This window comes from Papio anubis, chromosome 2, assembly GCF_008728515.1.
Source record: "Papio anubis isolate 15944 chromosome 2, Panubis1.0, whole genome shotgun sequence".
NCBI classification, from domain to species: domain Eukaryota; kingdom Metazoa; phylum Chordata; class Mammalia; order Primates; family Cercopithecidae; genus Papio; species Papio anubis.
In genome coordinates this window covers 163,133,296-163,158,361 of record NC_044977.1, presented here as the reverse complement: position 1 = coordinate 163,158,361, position 25,066 = coordinate 163,133,296, and the positions used below count along the sequence as shown (strand labels likewise).

Genomic DNA, 25,066 nt, shown 5'->3' with positions numbered 1-25,066 from the left:
AGAGGAAAGTGAAAAGGCAGGATTCCTTGATTAAAAATTATTAAGAATTTCAAGGTGACAGAAGAGCTAAGTGAAGCCCAGGGCTCTTCTGAGTCAGTGTGAAACCTGTGCAACTGTACAGGTCATATACCATGAAACAGGCCCTGTTTCTATGTACACCGCCTACACCAATGCTTCTCAAAGGCTTGTCACCAGACCACCCGCCTCAGAATCATCTGGGTTACCCTTGGTTACAATGCAGATTCCTAGGCCCATGGAACCAGCTCCCTGGGGCTGGTGCCCAGGAATTTACATTCAAGGTAGCATTCCATGTGATGGGGGATGTACCAAATGATAAGAAACAGCTAAGTACCAACTAATTAAGTATCTGTTAAATGGGAATTCCAGCAGAAATTCCTCTCTCCAAAGTCTCATACTAGATCAGTCATCAATATACATCAGATAGACATGTAAGTCTGAGATGAAGGGCTAGGTTATAGTTGTTGGAGCTTCTAAAATCATAGAGTTGGATTTATTAAAACCTATTACTATACACCAATGCTTAGAACAGTGTCACCTTGTATTTTAATATTAACAGATTATTAAAAGGACTAAGTTTAAAACTTCAGGCAGCACTTATTTCTAAAGAAGTTAGCATCACCAATAAGGCACTGTTCAACTTTCCTGCTTAAGGTAACATGTTCTCATCTTAAGAGGCTGACATCCACATCTGTGTGTGTATTTAAGTCCTTCCTTGTATAGAGATCTTTACTATTTGAAAAAAAAATGCTCAAATTACCTCAAAGGAGCTTTCACAATTTTAAACCCAAAAGATGATACTGCCTTTCAGTATGTGCATAAAATCTATGACAAATTTTCAGTATTCATTGTATTCATAAATAAGAAATAGGGATGTGAGTTGGAATTATATCACTTTCATGACAAAGAAAAGAACATTGTTAAATATTATCCAAAGGCAATTCTAATTTTCCTGCTCTGGATAGAAAATCTCTATATTTTAAAAAGCTATTATGCTATACTCTATCTCTGAAATTTAAAACCACTTTTACTTTCTAACTACCTATACTTCCAAAAGCAATTTGCAGAAGGTAATTAAACTTAAACTTTAAATCATATGGGTATCATTTTCCTCAAAGTTTCAAAATGAACCATAGAAGCTTTTGTGATCTGAGTGCCAAGACAAAACATAAAAGCCACAAGGTAGAATATTTCTTTACAACTATATCCTCAGAACAATAAAGCACAAAATACATAAAAACTGTGGTAATTGTATCTGTAAGATACATTATATTACAGCCATTCCAAATCCCTAAAGCATAGATTGTACTATATCAGTTCGAGTGAGTTAGCATGAAATCAGTTTTGTAATCAGCCATGCATAAGGACATGAAACAAATGTATAAATTTTCTATTTTTCAGAATGACGTCTTTAGTTTTTTTTTTTTTAGTAGAGACAGGGTTTCACCATGTTAGCCAGATGGTCTTGATCTCATGACCTTGTGATCCACATGCCTCGGCCTCCCAAAGTGCTGGGATTACAGGCATGAGCCACCGCGCCCAACCGATGTCTTTAGTTTTTAAAAGGCACGTTTACCTTTGATAAAGGCAATATACTGATTCAGTAAGGTAATTTTATAATCTTTATATATTGTGTCTCAAAGATGACATTAGTAGAACAATTACAAAAATATATGGAGGTATTTATCCACTGATCCATTAAGAAATATATAGTAATTTCTCAACATTGTAATCTTTTATTCTTTCATTTTTATAGGCTGATTAATATTTGGTTACACTTTCTAATTTGTTATAAATGATATATTTCAGATAAATAGGTTTCTTTTTTATTAAGAGGGAAAAGGCCTAATAGCAAAGTAAGTTAATAACATACACACATGCTCACATACCCATGTATGGGTGCATACCATAAATATGTTTGGTATATGTTTAAGCTTAAACACCATACCGTGGCTTTAAAAACATCGCCATGCTTTTCACAAAGCAGCCCAGGCTTTGAATGGAGACTTCTGGTCATCAATTGCAGACACATGAACATGGTGACCACCCAAGCACGGGCAGATATAATGACATCAAGGACACCCCTTAGCAGAGACTTCCCGTCTCTTTCTCTCCCTCCATCTGCTGTCGCCTAGAACCGTCTGTCCTCTCCATAGCACACTGAGGCCTGAATCTGTTTCTCCTTCCTCACTAGCAGATAAAGTGATCAGAAAACACCGACAGAGGAGTATGCTTGTTTAGAGGCCAAAAAGGAAGAGAAACAGATGTGAGCTTGCACTCATCAATGGGTGGACCAGAATCTCTGGCTGGGAGCAACAAGTGGATGTGACTACAGGAGAAGCTGGCGAACTCGTCTTACACAGCCAGGAGAAAAGGAAGGGGGAGGACAGAAGCACTTGTGTGGGAGGTACGGAGAACTGGAGTTCGATGGCAGGAGATTGAGCCCCAAATTGCCTAATTCCTAGAATCCTTATCCCACTTTTACTCATTTCAACTTGGTTTTCATTGTTCAGCCTGGCAGTGATCAAATACTTGCATAAGCTGAGTAGCTGGTCAGAAGCAGAGAGCTGGGATCTATTGTCTATGCTGCCTTGTAATGCAAGTTAGTTTAAAATAAATAATGGAAATTATTCAAACTACATGTGCTATACATATAGCTTTCTAATTGGAAGAACATTAAATACATAATACTCACATGCATTAACCATCTAAAACCAGAGGAAAAAATGCAGGTTCTGCTGAGACAGTTGTGCCTCAAAATACTTTTTAAAAATAGTATAAATGATTTCTCAGAGTTGGCTGTTATATTGTGAAGGAGCACTCATCACCCAAAGCTTCTGAATGATGAACACAACAAAAGTTGGAAACTTGGTGCAATTCTCCTCCTCTATTAGCACTTAGTAACCTCAAGAGAAAGAACACACAAAAAATGTCCGGACTGGAAGAAAACTGCTTCCAAAGAACCTACCTCCATATCAACCCTGAAATTTTGCATTTGTTGACAATCATAAAATTTAGAACTAGAAAGAAACAAAGGTTCATTTGCACATTAGCCAACACTTATTTACAGAATAACAATTTCATACCAGGAATGATTTTAGGTAAAGCAATGAACTAGGAAGAGGCTAGGGAAACATTCTGCACCACAGCAAATTCAGGGAAAATAAAAATGTTTATAGAACTCATACTTAGCATTAACAATACAAACAGCCATATTGAGTCATATGGAAAAACATACATCTTTCTAACATAACTGCCTACTTTATTTAACAGAAGGTTGTCACTAAAAATAGGAGGCCACTAAAATTACCATCTGGGATACTTAAGTAGTGGCAATTTCATAAATGGGCATGGGTAATTTCATAAATTCTCATCCTGAAATGGGATAAGGAATAAGTGAACATCATTTCTTCTGCTGGCAACAAAGTGTCTGGCACTGATTCAATTGATTTAGCTTGCTCTGGAGAAGAGGAACGAAAAACCGAGTTGTGGAGTTGCAGTCTTGTCTAAGGGCACACAGATAGTTAATGCCCTGCTGGAAGAAAATTACCTCGTTTCCTATTCCATTTGAAAGACCTGAAAGACTTCCACTTGAAAGACTCCTGTCTTTCAAGACTCATCTGTTCCCATTTTCTGTTTGATTATTCCTCAAAAAAAATCATGAGCAAATGATGTTTTAATATCCAGATTCAATACCCTGGCCAAACAGTGACCAAGTCTAAGCAGTCATTCTGGTGTGGGGCTGGGGTGTGAGCACAGGGTGGCTTAGAATGGGGAGAGGGTGTAGTATGAAAACAAAGCAGCCGTTTATCTCTCTGGTTTGCTTGAATCAAGTTATTTAATTTGAAATATAAGTAACATTAAAGAAAGGTAGGGGATCTTCATGTTTATCAAGGGGGATCCAGAATTAGACGATTGAGAAACTGGGGGTTAAAAAAATTTCTCTTTTACAAAACAATACAAAACAAAACAAAAAACCCCAAGAAAGAACTTGAGGTCCATTAAACGAGCACAGCAAGGCCTGACCTTTCTTCAGCTCAATAACAATAACTCTGAATTGAAAGAATAAGTCATGCCAGGCACATAAGGGTTATCTTGCAAGGTTTTTCACACATCTTTAAAACTTTGATGTGCTCTCCAAGATGAGAAAAAATAAGAAAAGGGGGAATTTGGAGCAAGACAGTCACTCTGAAGGTCATTTTATAAAATAAAATGAATTGAAAAAGAATAAAATAACATAAAGGAAAGCTAGGTACAGTTAAATGCTGCTTCTTGCTCACATGGAAGGGCCCTTTATTTCAAGTAACAGAAACTCCTTGGCCTGTGAATGCCTCTCCTCCGTGGGCCCTCCTCTTCTGTATGTCCTCTACTGTATTCTGTTTTCCAAAAGCTCACCCCTGCCCCAGTTTGGCAGAGTCTATGAGGGCTCAGATCTGCTAATGGCTTAAGAGCCTATGGGTGACTTAAAAAGTCATGAAGCGGGGGCAAGGAAGGTTCAGATGGTGGTTTACAATACAGAAAGCCAAAACAGAGTATCACTTCTACCCTAACAAGAAAAAGCCCAATAATCTATAAAATCATAACTGCTCTTATATCTACCAGAGAGCCACGGTCACACAGGAACCAAGGGAACTGAATTTCAATGAGTGACACGCCCCTCCAAGGAGAAATAGGACACAAGAAACTGTTTTGGGTTTGGTGGAGCATGGGAAGAAGATGTGGCCACCATGGAGGCAGGTAAGAGGAACTCAGATAAAATTTTAAGGAATTCCTAAAAGCCAAGTGTGGCCTAGTATATCCATCTAGGGTAACTGGGAGTGCCAGACACAGGAAGAGTGCACTCATTTGTAAATCTTCTCCATGGGTAAACCTGAGAAAAACTAGGGGTTGAGCAGGAACACTGGGAAAAGGGTAGAAGCAGAATCCATCCACTTCTGGAACCAGACAAAGATCCATTGCCCCAGAGGGTAGCAGAACCGCTTGTAATCAGGAGCCTGCACCAACAAAAGCACAGCTCTGCTATGACCAGGAGAGTGGCAGAAAACTATCACGTGCCCAAATTCAAAACAGATACAGGCAGAGTTTGGCTTCCACAGCGGGCAGGGCAGGTTAGGACAGGTGAGAAGGCCCAATCCTGAGGCCCAGGTACACAGGGCTGCCTAAGACTGAAACTGGACCAGCAGGACCAAAAATTCTCCCTGACCCCCCCAGAAGCCTTGTACCGAAATGCAGGCAGTCTACCATTACAGGAGGGACAAGAACATGGGAAGAGATCCCTTTCTGACACAGGCATTCACAGTTGAAAGCTGAGGGCAGAGCAGGAACTCTGAGTAAACCCTCTAGTACACTACCTGCCTCCTTAACACACTAAACACAAGGTGACAGTGACCCACCAGTGGAGAAATTTGAAGGCAGTGGTACAATGAAGGCAACAATGGCAACACAAATCCCAAACCTGGTTCAATTACTGACTCAATCTTCCCTACACTAATGACCTGGAAGAAGAGATATGCCCATTTCTGAGCACATTATTTACTTCAGTCTCTCTTAACCATGATTATCGTATCCAATAAAAACTGCAGGTCATACCAAAAAAGTAAAAAGAGAAACAAAATGAAACAAAAACAAAAACAAAAAACATTGTCAAGAGATAAAGCAATCAATAGAGCCAGACTGTAGAAGTGACTCAGAAGATGCTGAAACTATTAAATGGGAAGATTAGAACAACTATGATTAATATGTTAAAAGATCTAGTGGAAAAAGTGGACAATGTGCATGATCAGATGGTTATATTTCCACAGAAAGATGGGAATTACAAAATATGGTCCAAAGGAAATACAGTTTATAAAAACCCCACATCAGAGATGATGAATTCCTTGATAGGGTAATAAGCAGACTAAATACAGTCAAGAAAAGAATCTGTAAACTTGCAGATAGGTCAATAGAAATTATCCAAATGAAAATACAAGGAAACAAAAGAATATATACATATTTAAAAAAAAAAAAAAAAACCAGAGCATCTAAGAGCTGCTGTCTAACATATGTGAAAAAAAAAAAAAGTCCCTGTAGGAAAAAAAGGAAAAATAGGGCAACAAAATATATGAAGAGATAATGTCCTAGAATTTTCCGAATTAAGCAGCTCAAGAGTAAGAAGCTCAAGCAGGATCAAACACACACACACACACACACACACACACACATCTGGATATATCACAGTTACACTGCTGAAAACCAATTAAAGAGAAAAGCTTTGAGGCAGCCAAATAAAAAAGAAAGTCACATACAGAAAAACATCAATAAGAATTCTAGTTCAGATGATGGAGAAATATTGAAAGTCTTTCCTCTAAGATCTGGAATAAGACAAGGATGTCCATTTTTTTACCACTTTTATTCAACATAGTATTTGTAGTCCTAGCCAGAGTAATTAGGCAACAGAAAGAGAGAAAGGGAATCCGAATTGGAAGGAAATAAGTCAAACTGTCCTTGTTTGTATATGACATGATCTCATATTTTAAAAAGTCTAAAGATCCCATCAACAAACTCTTAGAACTGATAAACAAATTCAGTAAAGTTGCAAGATACAAAATTACTATTATTACTAATTAGTATCATTACTATATGTCAACAGTGAAATCAAAATTAGTATCATTACTACATGCCAACAGTGAAATCAAGAAATCAAGAAAGCAATCATATTTATGATAGCTATAAAAATAACTAGGAATAAATGTAACCAAAGAAGTGAAATATGTCCACAATGAAAATGATAGAGCACTAATGAAACTGAAAAAGATACACCAAAACAATGGAAAGCCATCCTGTGTTCATGCATTAGAAGAATTAATATTGTTAAGATGTCCATCCTACCCAAAATGATCTACAGATTTAATGCAATTCTTATCAATGACATTCTGCACAGAAGTAAAAAAAAATTCCTAAAATTCATATGGAACCCCAAAAGACCCCAAATAGCCAAAGCAATACTAAGCAAAAAGAACAAAGCTGGAGGCATCATCACACTACCTGACTTCAAAATATACTACAAAGCTATAGTAACCAAAACAGCACGGTACTGACATCAAAACAGACACATAGACCAATGGAACAGAATAGAGAACCCAGAAATAAATCAATGTATTTACAGCCAACTCATTTTCAATAAAGGCACCAATAACATACATTAAGGAAAGGACAGTCTCTTCGATAAAAAGTGCTGGGAAAACCAGATATCCATATGCAAAGAATAAAACTAGTTCCCTATCTCTCACCATATACAAAAATCAAATCAAAATGGATTAAAGACTTAAATGTAAGACCTGAAACTATGAAACTACTAGAAGAAAACACTGGGGAAACAATTCATACTTCAAGACATTCATCTAGGCAAGATTTTTTTTTTTATGATAAGATTTCAAAAGCACAAGTCACAAAAACAAAAATAAGTAAATGGGATTACATGTGTAAAAACAGCAAAAGAAACAATGAACAGAGTGAAAAGAGAGAGCTTACAGAATGGGAGAAAATATGTGCAAACTATTCGTCCAATGAAGCATTAATTACAACAGCAAAGAAAAGCAATTAAAAAATGGGCAAATTATCTAAATAGACATTTTCAAAAAAATATATACAAATGGCCAGCAAGTATATGAAAAAATGCTCAGCACCATTAATCATCAGGGAAATGCTTATCAAAACCACAATGAGGATACCATTGCATCCTAGTTAAAATGGCTATTATTAAAAAGACAAAAACAAAAAACAAAAAACAGAAGCTGGTATAGACGTGAAGAAAGGTATACTGTTAGTGGAAATGCAAATTAGTACAGCCATTATGGAAAACAGTATGAAGGTTTCTCAAAAAAGCTAAAAATAAAACTACCATATAATCCAGTAATCCCTCTGCTGTGTATATATCCAAAAGAAAGGAAATCAGTACATTGAAGAAATACTCGCACACCTATGTTTATCACAGAGCTATTCACAATAGCCAAAATATGGAATCAATCTAAGAGTCCATTAATGGATGAAGAGATTTTAAAAATGTGTAAGTATACATAATGGAATATTATTCACCCATAAAAAGAACAAAATACTGTCATTTGCAACAACATGCATGGAACTGGAGGACATCATGAAATAAATCAGGCACAGAAAGATAAATGTCACATGTACTCATATGCGAGAGCTGAAAAAGTTAAACTCATGGAGGTAGAGAGTAGAATGGTGGTTATCAGAAGCTAGGGAAGGGTAGGAAGGAGGGGAATAAAGAGAAGATGGTTAGTGGTTACAAAATGACAGAAGAAATAAGTTCTAGAGTTTGACAGCACAGTAGGTTGACTATAGTTATTAACAATTTATTGTGTATTTCAAAAGAGATTTGGAATATTCTCAACACAGAAATTACAAATGTTTGACATGACTGATGTCCCAATTACCCTGATTTGATCATTTTACATCGTATGCATGTATCAAAATATCACATGTACTCCCACAAATATATACAATTATAATGTATCAATTGAAAAAAATAAAAGATAATTCTAGTTCAGATGGATTACAGGTGATCCACTTACATCTAAAAGTTGTTTACTTGGCCACCAGCCTGCAAATGTACTACGTATAATGGATAGTTTCATGGGAAAGGTTATTCTCTTGTAAAGGACTATAGTCCCTAAATTCACCTTTGCTTTCAAAGACAAAGGCATCTCTAACTTAGATGTTAGTCTTTGAGAGGCCACAGCTGAGTTTCAGAGGCTCCACAAGACTGTGATTGGATTCTGAAAGGGATCTGCAAACTCATCTCCCTTCCTCTAAGAAGTTTAGAATCATGGCCTTATTAAAATAAACTTTAGAAGACAAAGAGGAAGATTATCACTTCCTAAGAAAAAACGTCAACCTTAAATGCCAGAGTAAAGGCAGAGGATAAATGTTTTACAGAGTTCTGAAGGAAACTTTAAGGCTATCCAAAAGAGAAATGACAAACTGGGAGACAGGGAAGAAATGAAAACTACATAATTTATAGATATAAGTAATACAATTTTATTTAAAAAAAAAAAACAGCAAAATCAAGCACACGAAGAACTTTTATTGATAGCTGTGAAATGGTTTTCTTTATACCAGAGTAGAACAAAATAATTCAATAATTTATCAATTTTCTAGTTTAGGAATCACCCACAGAAATACTATGCGCCACAAGATGTGAGCTAGCATTATATGTCTTCTGTGCCTCGGTTTTCTCTACCTGTAAAATAGCCATCAAAATAATACCTATTCCCCAAATGTTATTTATGGTACCTACATCACAGGGTTGTTACAATTGTAAGATGAATTCATATTTGAAAACTGCTGTAAACACTGTCTGGAATTTTGTACACTTTATATTAGATCCTGTTCAATAAATACATTTCAGGCTGAAATTATTTCTTCATGAAAGAACAACAAAGAGAAATACCATCAAAATGTGTCACTGCAATACTCTAAACACTTAGGATTTGTTGAAAGATAATCCTATCAGAGAAGAAACAGAATGAACGTCACTCCCTCTGAGTCTTGTTTAACTGATGCACACACAACCAAACGTATGTGATGCCCAAGATATACTGAGAAACTGTCAAAGACAGCTGTCCTCTCAAAAAGCTTCAGAAGGCTGCATCCCCACACCCATAGAGAAAAAAACATTTCTCAAAGTCTTGTGTTAATTTTAAAGCCCATCAATTTAATTAAAATGATAATTTAAGTATTGTACATGTATTCACATAAGAGTACAAATTTGAAGCAATGATCCCCATGATCTCCAGAATATTTTTATCTAAAAAAAAGATCAAATGACCTCACTCAAAGCACGTTATGACTGGAATTATTCAGTTGATTCCTTCTATTTCACACTCTCCTGTTATTTGCCATGTGGATAAACCTACAGCACCCAAAACAGCTACATGTAAAGACAACAAATTTCCAATTTCTGTAAAATGAAGCTTTCAAAGGTCAGGTTAAAGGTTCCAAATAATTCAATGTAATGGGTTACATCTGCCTTTAAAACAATGGCATCTCTAATTGTGAAATCATAAGACCATAATGACATACAATACTGCTTTCACAACAACACTCTTTCGGCAAAGCCTTTTCACTACTACCAAAATATTTCCTCAAAGTAAATATATAAAGCCACAATCAACATCTGTGTCCAATGCAAACAGCAATAAAATTCATCAGTTTTCTTCAGTAGTGAAAAACTTAATGGTAAACACTGAGCTCCTATAAATTACACTGGTGATCCTTTAGATTCTAGTGAAAATAACGATGCTAATAAATTTTAATTTATGATCTATTATAATGGTACCTAAGTGGCAAAATTTGGCATGAAAACTGTTTCTCAACTGTGGATATGGTAGTTTCATATTCAGCACGTTATAGAGCCTGCTGACTTCCTATACTACACAGCTATTTAAAAATGTAGTTATATAACTTTAATTGGTAATAACTGTCTAGTAAATTGCGTTGAATGTTAAAAGATATGCAAGCTGAATCACATAATGTGAAAAATGTGATCAATTCTAAGAGTAACTTCTCTTTTTTTTTTTTTAAGAGTACCTTCTCAATCAATTTTCTTTCCCCTACACTGTGCTGGTTCTTCACTATTTCAGGATAACTTTGAAGAAAAAAATTATTTTCCTATTTTTTAATCCTTAACTCTAGCACTGCTTGGGGTTGAGGGAAAAAAATGCAATCCAGGGATTGATGCAGGAGTTAGAAGGAAAGCTGCTTAGAGATCCATCAGCAAGCAGGGGCAAAGCTATTGTCCTGGGACACATCACATCCACCACAGCAAACAAATAGTACAATTTCTTCTAGTTGTACTAGAATAGTACAATTTCTTCTAGCCAGAAACTGTAATAATTCCATAATTATTTTAAAATTAAATTTTTAAGGAGAATTGCCCCACTGACAATTTATTATGTGATCACTTTATTATTTCCTATCTTGTCTTGTAGGAAAATAACTTCTGGGGTCTTTTTTTAATCGAATGGTTTGTCTGCATATGAAATTAATGTGTGTGGCTGGACATGGTGGCTCATGCTTATAATCCAAGCACTTTGGGAAGCTGAGGCGGGTGGATCATGAAGTCAGGATATCGAGACCATCCTAGCTAATATGGTGAAACCCCATCTCTACTAAAAATACAAAAAATTAGCCAGGCCTGGTGGCAGGCGCCTGTAATCCCAGCTACTTGGGAGGCTGAGGCAGGGGAATCGTTTGAACCCGGGAGGTGGAGGTTGCAGTGAGCTGAGATTGTGCCACTGCATCACTGCACTCCAGCCTGGGCAACAGAGTGAGACTCTGTTTCAAAAAAAAAAAAAAGAAAAGAAATTAATGTGTGTGTGGAGGGGGACAATTAGATCAGAAAAATAAGAAAATAAACTAAATAATGAATTACATACAAGAGAAAGCTTTCTACAAAACACTCATAAGTTCCAAACCATTCATGAGCCACACTAGTTCAGCCCTCAGTGTTCTGTCTACTCTAAACTCTTACAGTATTTATAGTGTCTACCCTGTAATTTAGCATAATTAATTACAGTCTTATTCAGTTATCTAATTGTTTTATGTGGATTAGTCTTATCTCCTCAAGTAGAAGGTAAACTTTCAAAGGGAATGGGCCTTATCTTCTATAGCCTCTGGCCAGACCAATTTTGACAGTCAGAATGGAAATTCTTTTCAATGAACTGGTCATCTTAATAAAGCCAATGATGGCCTTGGACAGAAAGACAAAATAAGCTAATTCTTTAACTTAATCAAAATGACTGTTTATGTAAGGAACATGTGTTTTTAAAAGAAACATAAGTCATTTTGTTGTTTTTTCAATTGAGGGGTGACAGATCATATAACTTTTATACCAAGCATCTTCAAAAGAATTTTTCGAAAAATCTCAGCACAAGAGGTCTTTTGGATGTAAAATAGTATAAAGACAAAGTTGATAGTATATGAACAGATAGGTAAATGATTAAATTTTAAGATTTTTTAACTGGCTGTTTTTATCTATAATATTTATTTAAAAATCAAATAATTACAATTTTATAGCAATACCAGTCAATGTTCAAATGACTATTTCCGTAACAAAATGTTCACTACCTACCAAAGGGCCACATGGAGATAAATCTGGTAACAAAACTTTTTTTTTTTTCTGTAACAGCATCCTCTGTGTTCTGGTTTATAAATTGGGCCTCTACCATATCTCTTTTTCAGCTCTTTCCTCAAATTCCTGTAAAACCAAATTCATCCTGGCTCCCTGACCAGTTTCCTTACGTCACTGGCCCAGTTCCCTTATGGTCCCACTGTCTGAATCTTCTGGCCTAGGAATTTGGAATCGTATATAACTCAAATTTATTAATTACACAGTTACTATGTATTCAACAATCCTGTAACACGAGTATTATTAAGATCTTCAGTTCTAGAGAGATAAGGTAACTTGCCTACAGGTGTCCAGCTGGAGGCTGGGAGGGAAGAGAGTGGTCTACCCGGAAGGCTCTGAGTCCAGAGCAGGACGTGGTGTCAGTCTCGCCCACCGGAAGGCCTAAGTCTCCTCACACCCTGAGTCTCAGCCCACTCCTCTCACTGTAACTATTCCTGTAACAATGGCTACTTCTGTCTGTTCTTGTGTGCTTTCCATGTGCTAAGCCTGGGACTCAGTGTTTTGTTTCTTCCTATGCCTCAGAACAGCTCAGCAGCTGTGCTCACCTTCATGTTCCAGGTTAGATCGCAGCTTCCCAGAGTAGGATATCTACGTTCCTCAGCCACTTCTGGGGCCAGTGCTGATTTCCCTGCCCATATTATTCTCTGTCCTATCCTTTCATCTCCAAATGTGTCCCCATCCTAGAGGTCTTGCTGAAACCCTAGGCCTCCGGTGAAAGGGTTTACTTTACTTGAGTGTGGCTAACTTCTCTTCTCTTTAATCCTTTTGTGCTTAAAGTCAGTACCATAGAGACAACACGTGTTTGTAAAATCTGTAAACCTTCCCAACCAGAGCATACACTTTTAAGAAGCAGAATTCACGTAAAAAAAATTATTTTTGGCTTACTGAATTCTCCACTGAGCCTAAGGCCACACTACACACAGAGCTGTCTAACACATCATAAAAAAGAGCAGAATTATACTTGTTGATGGAAAAAAGCCCAATTTTAGTAATGCAATCCAAAGTCTACAGCTAAAATACTAAAATCAAAATGGTTTAAAATATATAACTTCAAATATTAGATTTTAATATATTATGTGGAGAAGAGAAAGCCAATCAGAGAGAACAACAATTACATGGATTTGAGGTAGTAAAGAGACTGCAATGTCGGAAGCAGCTCAGGAGCCTGAGGGAAGGATCAGGAAGAAGGAGGCTGCATGTGAGTTCTGGGCAAGACTGCGAAGCACAGCTAGCATGCCTCTGTTGTGAGGGGAGTCAGCACCTCCTTAGAGAAGGCCTCTGCGGCCTGAGAGTGCATGTTCCTGGGCTGCAGACAGAACAAATACAAATATGTACAAAACTGATAATCATCTGCATTTCCCCTTTGTGTGCAAATACAACTCACCACCTATTTTAAAAGGTCAACAAATGGAAGAAATCTCTTTTGTTTTACCACACTAAGAATCATCAGCTTATACATGTAGGCATTTATTTTGCTTCAGCCTTAACACCCTAAATAAACTACACTAAAGGACATATGATGTTTAAATAGCCTCTGGCTGGAACAATTCATGCAGGGGATCAAGTTCCCAAGAACTGAGTCCTTGCCCAGCCCTTGGCTGGAATTTCCTTCTGATGGGCATGGATCTTGTGGGGAGGACAATGTGGCCACCTGCTTAGCTGTGCAGGGTCCTGCTCTTGCTTGGCTCCCAGGAAGGGGAGCCCTGCAGGCACTGGCCTGTGCTCACCACACACCTTTGGACATTCTAATTCAGATTCTCCAATCTCAGCTCTCGCCTCTCCCACACTCTGGCCTTCTCACCTATCTCACCAGGATGCCTGTGTAGCCCACAAATTGGGAAGAGATGCAAATGGGGGTTATTTGCTGGATGTGATAACAGAGGTGTGGTGAGCACTGTGGAGGGCAGGTAGTGGTTCCCTTCACAAAGGGAACACAGTGGTAGAAGGGGGATGTTAGAAGCTAAACGTGAGTCTTCAGAGCTGAAGAAAGGAGGTGAGGTGCCAGGAAGGGTGAAGGCGCTGATGGTTGGGCTGTTCCAGGTGACCTTAAGAGATCACTGGTCAGTTTTTCTAGTGATTGAATCAGGGCCATCAGCACCCCACCCCGATCGCCACCCAATCCCTCTGCCCTATTCATATGCATGTGTATTGTATCTCTCATTTTAAGTCAAAACATTAATGTATTACACACATATGACATCACTACTATCACATATGTCACCACTGACAATCTTGGATTCTCTAATATCCCTCAGTCATCTGAAAATTCAACTCTTCAAGTTCAGAAATTCTTTGCAGGGCTGCTGAGTTGAGTCTGTGGCTCATGGCACTTAAGAAATGCATCTAAAAATTAGATTATCTTTTAATCTAATTTGAATAATCTCCCCTCCTCCCTCAATCTAAATATGATGGTAACATTCACTTGGGTTTACTGAAAATTATAATGGCAACATAGAAATCACATTTTGTCCTCTGGAAAGAGCTGGAGTTTTAGCTAAACCATGTTTTATTCCAATTATAAATTCATTTTTAAAGTAATTTAGTTGTGCTTTTGAAAACATTACTGTAGAACAGCTTTTAATTTAATAAGACTAAAACTTGAAAACACACGCTTTAAAAAATAAGATACAACTAGGAATATGGGAAAACCAACCCTATCCATGGCCTGTATCCATTCTCCAGGGGCAGTCACGTCTTGTGGCCCACTATCCCATACTTCCAGATAAAATTGGAAGGTTCCTTGAGTTAGAAGATATAACGGATTTTCTTTATGAATTAATTTTTCTTTAAGAATTAAAAAGAACATTTCACAAAGAATGAAGAGAATAAAGTATGGAGAATAAAACCCATGATTCAGAAAAATCCATAGTAGCTCAGCACTCAGAGAGGTGATCAGAATCCTAATAATCCTTACCACCACATACCTCAGCTTTTCAAGCCACATGGTAACTACTGTCTGCCGTAAGTGCAGTTGTGCCCAGGGAAAGGGGAGGTGAGCTAACCTTTACTGAGCTACTATTATGAATCCTCAACTCTGTGAAGCAGGACCTACCATCCCATTTCAGAGGTTAAATAGTGCCCAGGCAGGTCAGTTCCTCCTCCTCCTCCCCTGCTCTGTTCCGTAGCCACAGGGATAGCCCTCAGGGAAGACTTCTTCAGATCCCAACTCAGCTGGATGCCCACTGGGTTATGCACATGAGGCTCTGGCAGCAGACTGAAGGCTGGGTAGAAAAAAAGGCAAAGCTAGGGTATGGGCGGTTCCCTCCTCCTCTCTCTGCAGGGCAAGGTGAGCGTCTCTTGAGGCTGCATCCCCTCTGAGTTCCCAAAGCCCCACCACCTGCTCCCTGTCTCTCTATCCTGTGGGTAGGGACAGTTATCTGCTGTTGACAACCTCTGGGTAGCGTCACCAATCTCAATCTCATTTGGCCTCCTGGTTCTTCCACTACCTGTAATAACTCCTTAGATTAAATTATCTCTATTTTAAATATTCTTTTTCCCTTTGGACCCAAAGTGACTCAATGCTCAAACTGTGCAGCCTTGGGAAGTCAATAAACCTCTCAAAATCTCAGCTGCTATTTTATAAAATGAAGAAAATAACTACTTGTTCTTAATTACTTTACAGGGTTTGATAAGGCACAAAGGAGATAATAAATGTGAAAGCACTGTAGAGGCTGACCTAACTAAGAATTTTACAATGCAAGTCCTCGAGTCTTATTTACTGGAATTACTGGACAGGCAAAAAGGAGTTCACCGAAATTAACTTCCAAGTTAATCTCTTGGATCTAAATAGTAAAAACTACACAAAGCTGCCTTTTAAGAGCTCATTGCAAGCTTACAAACACTTTGCTCTCTCATAAAAGGAAAGTTGGTTGGCTGATGCCTCTAATGCTTCCGCGGGGCCTCTGACCACCAATGCAGAAGGGAGTTAAAATGCATGAACTCAGGCAGTCCTTTATAGAGCATCTAAGTGAAAAAGACTGGGTGTCAGGCTCTGGTCTGTCTTCTGCACCAGCCCTTCCTGTGTAGCTAACCCTGAAACAGGGACTACAATAATAGTACTGTTTCCTAGGGTTGTTGTTATTAAACAAGATAACATACAAATTCCCACTAAAGATTTTGATGCTTCCAATAAATGTCAAGTGTAATTAATGTGGTTGACATTATTACTGCTATCATCATCATCATCATTCTCTCCTATAATGCATTTTGTGAGGATTTGATCAGAGTTATCTCCTCTGCCTACATCATTCCCAGTCGAGCGACAGTCTCAGATAGGCCTTCTTGACATCTTTACATGCTTCAGGCAATCACTATTACACAATAGCCATCCTTTCCCGACTCTTTCCTTTCTTATTATTCCTACCCTGTCTGAGCACCTATGAACCTTGGTTTCAGCATTACTACTATTTTTTATCATACAGTGAAAAAAAAAACTATGCTATCTAGCTATGTATTTACATAATAATGGGCCAATTAAAGGGCTAACAAAAAAACATTATGCTTCTATTACTATTGTTTGTTGTGGTTATAAACATTTGTATTTACGGGTTAGACACTGAATTATCTTCGGGTAGATGAATACTTTCCCTTAGTGACAGTTTTGGGAGGAAGCAGAGACAATATGTACATCAATGGTGTCCAAAAATGTATGAGAGCCACGTATGTAATTGAAAATTTTCTACTAGTCACATTAACAAATCTAAAAAGAAACAGGTAAAATAAACTTCAATAGTTTATTTTATTTAATTCAAAATATCCAAAATACTATCATTTCCACATGTAATCAATATAAAAGTTATTGAGATACTTGGATTCTTTTCAAGTCTTTGAAACCCAGCATAGTTTACATTTACAGCACAGCTCAATTTGGACTAAGCACATTTTTTAGGGCTCCATAATCAGAAGGGGGGCTAGTAGCTAGTGTATCTGACAGTGCAGGTCTAGATGATAAGCTTTTTAAGAGCAGCGACTTGTCATATTTTAATTCCAAATTCACCCTGATTTTTCTAGTGTGGTGCTTTGCCCAAAGAAAGCACTTGCCAAATATTCATTGAACTCAGAAATGAATATCTGGAAAGAGGGACTATCATTCATATATGTAAGTGAGGCCAATATAAATTTTTTTTTGAAGAATAACATTTTGTGGGTCTTACACCTTTAAAAATTACAAATGAACAAATTGCTAAAAATCCCAGTGTTCACTCATCTCAAATTACCCCAAATGCCATAAAGAGAAAGCAACTGTCCTCAAAAAAGTCAGAGAGAGAAAACAAAAACAGCTCCAATTTGATCTCTTTAATAATTGACCAAATAAATCATCAAATACTATTTAAATGACCTCATATGTCTGATATTATCTAAGAAGCTATAATGTATGCTAGGACACAAACATAACTTGAAAAGGAATTAAAAACTAATATTACAACCAGGTTAATTTATGAACATGATGAATACCTTTTCTTCCCTCCATGTTATGAAAAGCATATTTTGCTTGAAAGTTTAAAGGCTTAATAAATGCAAATTACATTTCGCTTTCAGCTACCGAGTTGATACAAATCAGCTTGCTCAGTCAGGATAACCACTTAAAAATAATTTGTAGTTTCTGAAGGCCACAAAATTATACCATTTATAGAACTGCAGTACAGATACAGCCAAAGAAAAGATGGTAGCTTCTTTCAACCTGTGGTACAGACATCATAAATGTCAAGTTCCTTTTGACAACTGATGCCGCCGTCTGCTGAAAGACTACCCAGACCGCAGCCACCGTCAGCAATGGCTTCATAAAACTCAAGAGGGATTCCATTTCCCTCAAGAAAAGGAAATGGTCAATCTCAACAAAAGTTGTATGAAACTGCAAAATACTTGGTGTATCTTTACTAAGATTGTGAAATGAATTTCTAAGGAAAAGTCAATTAGCACTAAAGGCACTTACACGGAAGGGCGCTTTCTCTGGGGGGAAAAAAAGCACTTTTTCCTTCACCGTGACAAAACTGGTTGGTTTCTGTTGGTTCTAAATATACCCTGACCAAATTAAAAGAAAAAGATGTATTTTGCTTTTAATGTATCTGGTTCTTGTGTTGACGCCCCTATCTACTGGGGAAGGAGGAACTGAGTTATTTAACCAATTCCAATACAGTTGTGCAGAACGGAGACACTCCATGACCTTTTTACTTTTAGCAAAAAATCTTCATTTGACTAAAACTTGGTTTCTTCAGCCTAGCAGAATTTCCATCAGATCCCGGGCTTGACAAATCCATGGTTATATGGTTACTAATGAAATACCAATGTTCAGCTTGCTTGTCCATCAAAATCCTTACAAAGCACACAGCTAATAGTTTCATTTATCTGGCCAAGAACTGGCATAGTATGTTTACTTTTTAAATTATTGTATTTACTTTAATTATCCATCTATTGAAAGTTGTTTGTGCTGTCCTTTACATTTATTAAAAGATAAATAGTGCTTTTGAATCTCCATAATGGTAACTTTCAAATATTTTAAACTTTGAGAGAAAAGAAGTAAGAGAATACATGAATCAAAATTTGTATCACATTACTTTTTAAAATACACTTTTAGGCTTGTAATCAGTTTACTTTTCTCCAAAGGCAGCATTTGTCTCTTTAGTCATTAGAACACTTACTGGCATATTTTGAATCTTATTTACTGTCAGTTTTTCACGTATTGTCCAATTCTAAACACAGATCTTTGAACTGACGGAGAGCCACTTGAGTAGAGCCTGCATTAATAAATGTCCCATATTTTTCAGTAAATCAGTAATGTTGTAAAGATGATAAATTTCATACTGCTGATAATCTATCACTTTCTGAAATAGTTTTCCACCTTAACTTGTGACTTTCATTCAGTAAATATTTACTGAAAAGACTGCCACGTGCCAGACGTTCCTGGGCTCTGGGGTCACCAAGCAGAACACAGCCCTGGCCTTCCAAGCACTCAGTGCAGAGGGGCTGCTGTGCCTGCTCTTCAAACCTCTCCTGCTAGGAAGCCTTTCTGAATTTCAGCAAATGTGGGCCAACAGAGAGCACTGTCATTAACACCTGACAGACCTGGGTCCACGTCTGGCTCCGCCTGCTAGGAGCTGATGACCTTAGGCTACTCATTTGTCCTCTCTTGGCCTCAATTTCCTCTTCCATTACATATGATAATAATTTATTCTACAAGGTTGCTGTGAAAGTCAAATGACACAATGAAGGTACAGGAAAAAAAAAAAAATCTGACATTTATGGGGTCTGGCACCCAGACCCCATAAATGTCAGACTTCTTCCTCTAGTTCCTCTTAAAAATACACAGCTTTCTATATCAAATGGCTTCTCTATAAAGCAAAGAGATAGATGAACTGTAAAAAGTAAACATGGATTAGGTATACCGAATATTTAGGAGCTGTATGTAACAAGGACTCCTGATAAACTTGATGGGCTATTGTCAGCTTGATCCCCATCCCATGTTTCTCTAATAGGTCACTGTTTTTGGTCAATTGTTAGGTTATCATTTGCTTTTCCTCCATTAGAGTTTTAAAAGCAGTTCTACCATCCCTAACGCAGAAGCTAAAGAACCCCTGGGGGGCCTGGTGAGGGGCCTCATGCCTGTAATCACAGCACTTTGGGAAGCTGAGGTGGGCAGATCATTTGAGGTCAGGAGTTCGAGACCAGCCTGGCCAACATGGTGAAACCCTGTCCCTACTAAAAATACAAAAAATTAGCTGGGTGTGCTGGCACACACCTGTAATCCCAGCTACTCAGGAAGCGGAGGCAGGAGAATTGCTTGAACTCGGGAGGTGGAGGTTGCAGTGAGCCGAGATCATGCCACTGCACTCCAGCCTGGATGACAGAACTAGCTTGTTGTTTTGTTCTCTTCCTCCTGGTATCTCCGAGGGACTGCCAGGAATATTGAGAACTGTCCCATTTCCCTCAATGTTGATGACCAGGTCTGTTTCTTTTGCCTAGCCCTCAGCAGCTGCCACTGGAAACGACTGTACACTATCCCATGCTTAATTTCCATGTGCTCTTACTAAAGGTGAACATAGCACACCTATGCCTTCTTACTAAGAATAAGTTAATATAAAGTGAAATGTGATCTCTTGGGCACTGCACAGTTTTCACTTCTCTTGGCAGTGCCTGGGCACAGGTAATATAGAGGCAATAACACTATGTCCTCCTCATAAAGTCCCTTTTGGAGACAAAAGCATAGGGAGTATACAAATTAAGCATAGACAAGAGACACAGGCCTCTCAGCTCCCTAAGGAAATAAACTAAAATGATACCAGATAAGAACAACAAGCTAAAAATTTCCCTCTCTTTTACCCTTTGATGTTTCTATGTGTGCAATATCAAATATCACACTGATCAAGTATATTGTTAACTTTAGAGATAAGAGACCCTATTTTATGTTTTCTATTTTGGCCTTTAGTTTACTTCAATTAAATAAAAAATGATTAAGCATTGTGGGCCATGTACTATGGAAGAACTAGAAAAGCATATAGTGGAGATGAAAGAAATAAATAATTTCAAAACTATGTAATTAGAAGCTAATATAGAGGTATGCCTAAATATAATATACAGGCACCCAGAGTGGAGCCACCATTCCCAGCCTTAAAATTCAGAGAATGCTTCCCAGAGCCTCCTGAGCCTTAAAATAACTAAAACGTACAGGTCAAGCTACTACATACTAGAACAAAGAGAAGTAAAGAATTCCACAAACAGTTCTCTTTGCAGATGATAACAATCCTATGCCCAGAAATCAGGGAATAAAACTTCTTGTGCTTATACTTCATGAAAATAGTTATCTTAGCTTCTTTCAAGTAATCTATTTATTCCTGAAATTGTTAGCATTAGGGATAGGTCTGATTCTTTTATTTTTATTTATTTATTTTTGAGAAGGAGTCTCACTCTGCCTCCCAGGCTGGAGTGCAGTGGTGCGATCGTGGCTCACTGCAAGCTCCACCTCCCAGGTTCACGCCATTCTCCTGCCTCAGCCTCCCGAGTAGCTGGGACTACAGGCGCCCGCCACCACGCTGGGCTAATTTTTTGTATTTTTAGTAGACGGGTTTCACCGTGTTAGCCAGGATGGTCTCCATCTCCTGACCTCATGATCTGCCTGCCTCGGCCTCCCAAAGTGCTGGGATTACAGGCATGAGCTAGTGCACCTGGCCAGGTCTGATTCTTAAATAATAACCCTTAAGTCATAATCCGTTTTCTATTGGTGACATCCTCTTCTTTCTGACTTTCCATGTCAATTATGATTTATCATCAGCTCATTTTCTAATTTACAGAGATTAGAAGCCATGTAGATTAATACAAAGAGGTAAATCCTGAAAAGATCCATATAAAAACAACAAACTAACAATTCTGCCCATACTGAAAGTCTTTTAATCAAAGTAACACAGAAATGATTACTTAATAAAACCTTATTTCTGTGAAATTCCAGAAGTTTACAACCAATTACAAGTCTACTAAGCAGAGTGGAAAGGAAGAACCAGTGAAAATAGCTAGTGGCAAGTTATTCTTATTCTTAGAATTGTCAGAGCCTTATTTCTTCTCTAAAAACATAAGAATTTTAAAAACCAAATTAGCTCTGTTTAGGCTACTCCTCATTTCTACTAAAAACAAGTAACAATACCTGTCATTGGGGCTATATTATTTAAGCTTTGCATATTAGTAAAGAAATACTCTCCATGCATTCATGAACCAAAAGTCATAAAAACATAGCTTCTGGCAGAACTATAGAATTATCCCATTTCCTGCCTTGAGTGTAAAGAACAATTTACCTAAATGGTTGAAAATAAATATCTTTCATATTTTGATTGTCTTCATAATATATAGTAAAATACAATTTGCTGCCGACCCACTTTGACATACAAAATCATTACATTTGAAAATGTGACTGCAAAATGCAATGAAAGCGTTAGCCATATTCCACATTAATTAAGGAATCAGAATGTGCTCAAATGATAACTTGTAAATGTTTCAGGATACTTTTCTAGATAAAGTAGAAAGGATCTTTACAATGAGACTGTCTCTGTCCCAATTAAACTTCTGAGTTTAAATTGGTCATTATTAGCATTATAAAATGACTTAGTAGTGGACATTTCTCGCCACCTCATTTGGTTAGAGTTACAGCAGAGTTCTTTGTTTTTTTTGAGACAGAGTTTTCCTCTCGGCTCACTGTAACCTCCGCCTCCTGGGTTCAAGTGATTCTCCTGCCTCAGCCTCCTTAGTAGCTGGGATTATAGGCGCCTGCCACCATGCCTAACTAATTTTTTATATTTTTAGTACAGACGGGGTTTCACCATGCTGGCCAGGCTGGCCTTGAACTCCTGACCTCAGGTGGTCCACCCGCCTCAGCCTCCCGAAGTGCTGGGATTACAGGCATGAGACACCATGCCTGGCCCAAGTTCAAGCAAAGTTCTAAAGACACCAAAGCTCATATCCCATATGGGTGACTTTATTCCCACAAGAGTCACTTAGCTCTGCTTTGAACCGTGGCCATAAACTATAGACATTTAAACTTGGCTAGGCACTGTAAACCCAAAGGAGAAATAGATTGGGGACTGCTGAATCATGAGAAGTCAAACCCTAAAGAAAACAAAACACATCCTTTAGTAACAACTATGCTCAGTATGTGTACAAGTAATATGCACTAATGAAAATAGCAGTGTGGGAGAAATTAGACCTAGTGGGATTTTTTCTTCAAAATGTTATGTAGTATATACTTTATATCATCTTTAAATTAATAAAAAAAATCTTAAAGACAAAAATATACTATTGCCATGGAAAAACAATTCAAAACAAAAGCCCACTAATGGTAGATAACAGATTAGTATTTACATAAAACACAGAAATGTAGATATGGGTGAGGCCACAGTTATATAGAAATAAAAATATACTCATGAATTAAATTTATTTTTGCCATTAAAGAAGGAAGAAGGGATTTAATTTTTAGAAACAACCAAGAATATAGCTTTTTTTGTCCTTTATTTTTTAAATAAGAAAATATGTAGCTGTAGAATAGCTTCTCTCTTTTCAGTAAGGGAAAGAGAAGAAAATTTGGCTATGACGCAGAAGTGGTCAATGCTGTTAAGAAAGGAAGTCATATCCCACTATGTTAAGGGGCTCTTAAGGAAGAGGAAAAAGAGGAGATATAATCGCTAGACACTACGTACTATACCAAATCAGGCAGGCCCAGGCAACACCCCATCCCAGCTCTATTTACTTCTGACGCTTGCTTTTCAATTAAAAAATCTTGGAGAATCCCTTACACAGAAGTGTGCATTTCTGTCTTGGCTTTGGGTTGTATTAATGGGATGTGATAAATGTGCTGCACTGATGATGACAGATACCATCCCCTCCACTTGAAAACACATACACCCCCAAACAGGGAAAGAAAAAAATGCCAAGTCACTTGAACACTGTGGCTCAGAAGTACTCACGGAATTCTCTGGGGAATAAACAACAGTTCGTAAAAACCCGCTGTAAAATTGGTAAGATGAAAAAGAGGGCAGAGGCTATACGAAGCAAAGAGGCACCAACACAGGACAGGTCTTATTTTAAAAATTTGAAGAAAGATTTATGTGGCATATTCACTTCAACTGGACAGATATTTACAAAGTGTCTCCCAGGTGCCATACATTTTTCTAACGGACTCTAGGTTTTCGGACATAAAGCAAATGCATTCTCTGCTTCAGATATTTCTCCCTTGCACCACTTCCATAGAAATCAAACTATTAACCAGAAAACGTATTTTTAGAAATATGTACCCAGCCTACTTACAAAGAATCTGGAGAGGCCTATGGTCACAGCATAATATAAAAGAGGATAATTTAAGATGAAGGGAATAGAACATCTAAAAGGAGCGTTGGGATAAGATGTCACCATACTCCTGAGGAGAATAAACAGCAATAGTCAGATACTAAATTTTTGTGACAGAAAAGTCACAAATGGCAATACACAGGGTTACACATCTTTAACTGCCCAGCAAAATTAAACAAGCAAAGGTCCTTGCAGAGACTTTCAGGAACTAAATTCAAGATGCAATTCACCACATGGTTCTTGTATAAACAGCACTGTGAAATAAAGTGGACCACAACTACTTTTGTACTCAGGAGAGGAAACCCAAATATGTGAAAGTTAACAATTAAATTAACCTTCAAATACCGTTTTTGCCCATGCTGCAAACGAAATAAGAATTTTTCAGAAGATGCCCCTATAGACACGTACACAAAGATAGAACAATTACAACTGAACCAAATAACCAAACTTACAGAAAACCTGATTACTATTTTAAACTCCATATGATGCCCCATTAACACTGACGTTACACATTTCTCCTAGTCAGTGAAAATGAAGATGGATTTTCAATTTTAGTCATTAGATTACTGTTGACTCTTTTTCTAGATCATCAGTATAAACCTTTGACGTTTGTTGTGATTTTAAAAGAGAAACAAAAAAAACTAACTGATATAAAATTCACTTAAATTAAAACGGAAAGTAACCTGGGGGAAAATGTACTTGTTTCCATTTTTGCTACTTGATCAATATATTACTGGTTAATGAACATATTTCCAGTAAATATAAATTATGATAATCACGGTTGAAAGTGATTTGATAAACTTTACTTTTCAAAGAGGTAGTTCAAATTAAACCACATTTTAAATAGGGTTCATATATGCAAAATACCCTGGGGGATGAGGGGAACATAGCCATGAGAATGAAAAGAAACTGACAGTTCATGCCGTAGATTTAGTTGAGGCTTTTAACTACAAAATACATGTGGCCTATAATGAGTAAGTCACATCATGAGGTGATTTTGAAATACTAATCAAATTTAGAGATCCCTACTTGGGCTTA

The 25,066-nt window shown here is 37.5% G+C and overlaps 1 protein-coding gene across 4 annotated transcripts in view; it reads right to left on the bottom strand.

Moving 5' to 3' along the window:
* Positions 1–25,066, bottom strand: part of PLCL2 (phospholipase C like 2) — a 192,862-nt gene that overhangs the window by 82,535 nt on the left and 85,261 nt on the right. The gene's annotated exons all lie outside the window — the stretch shown is intronic.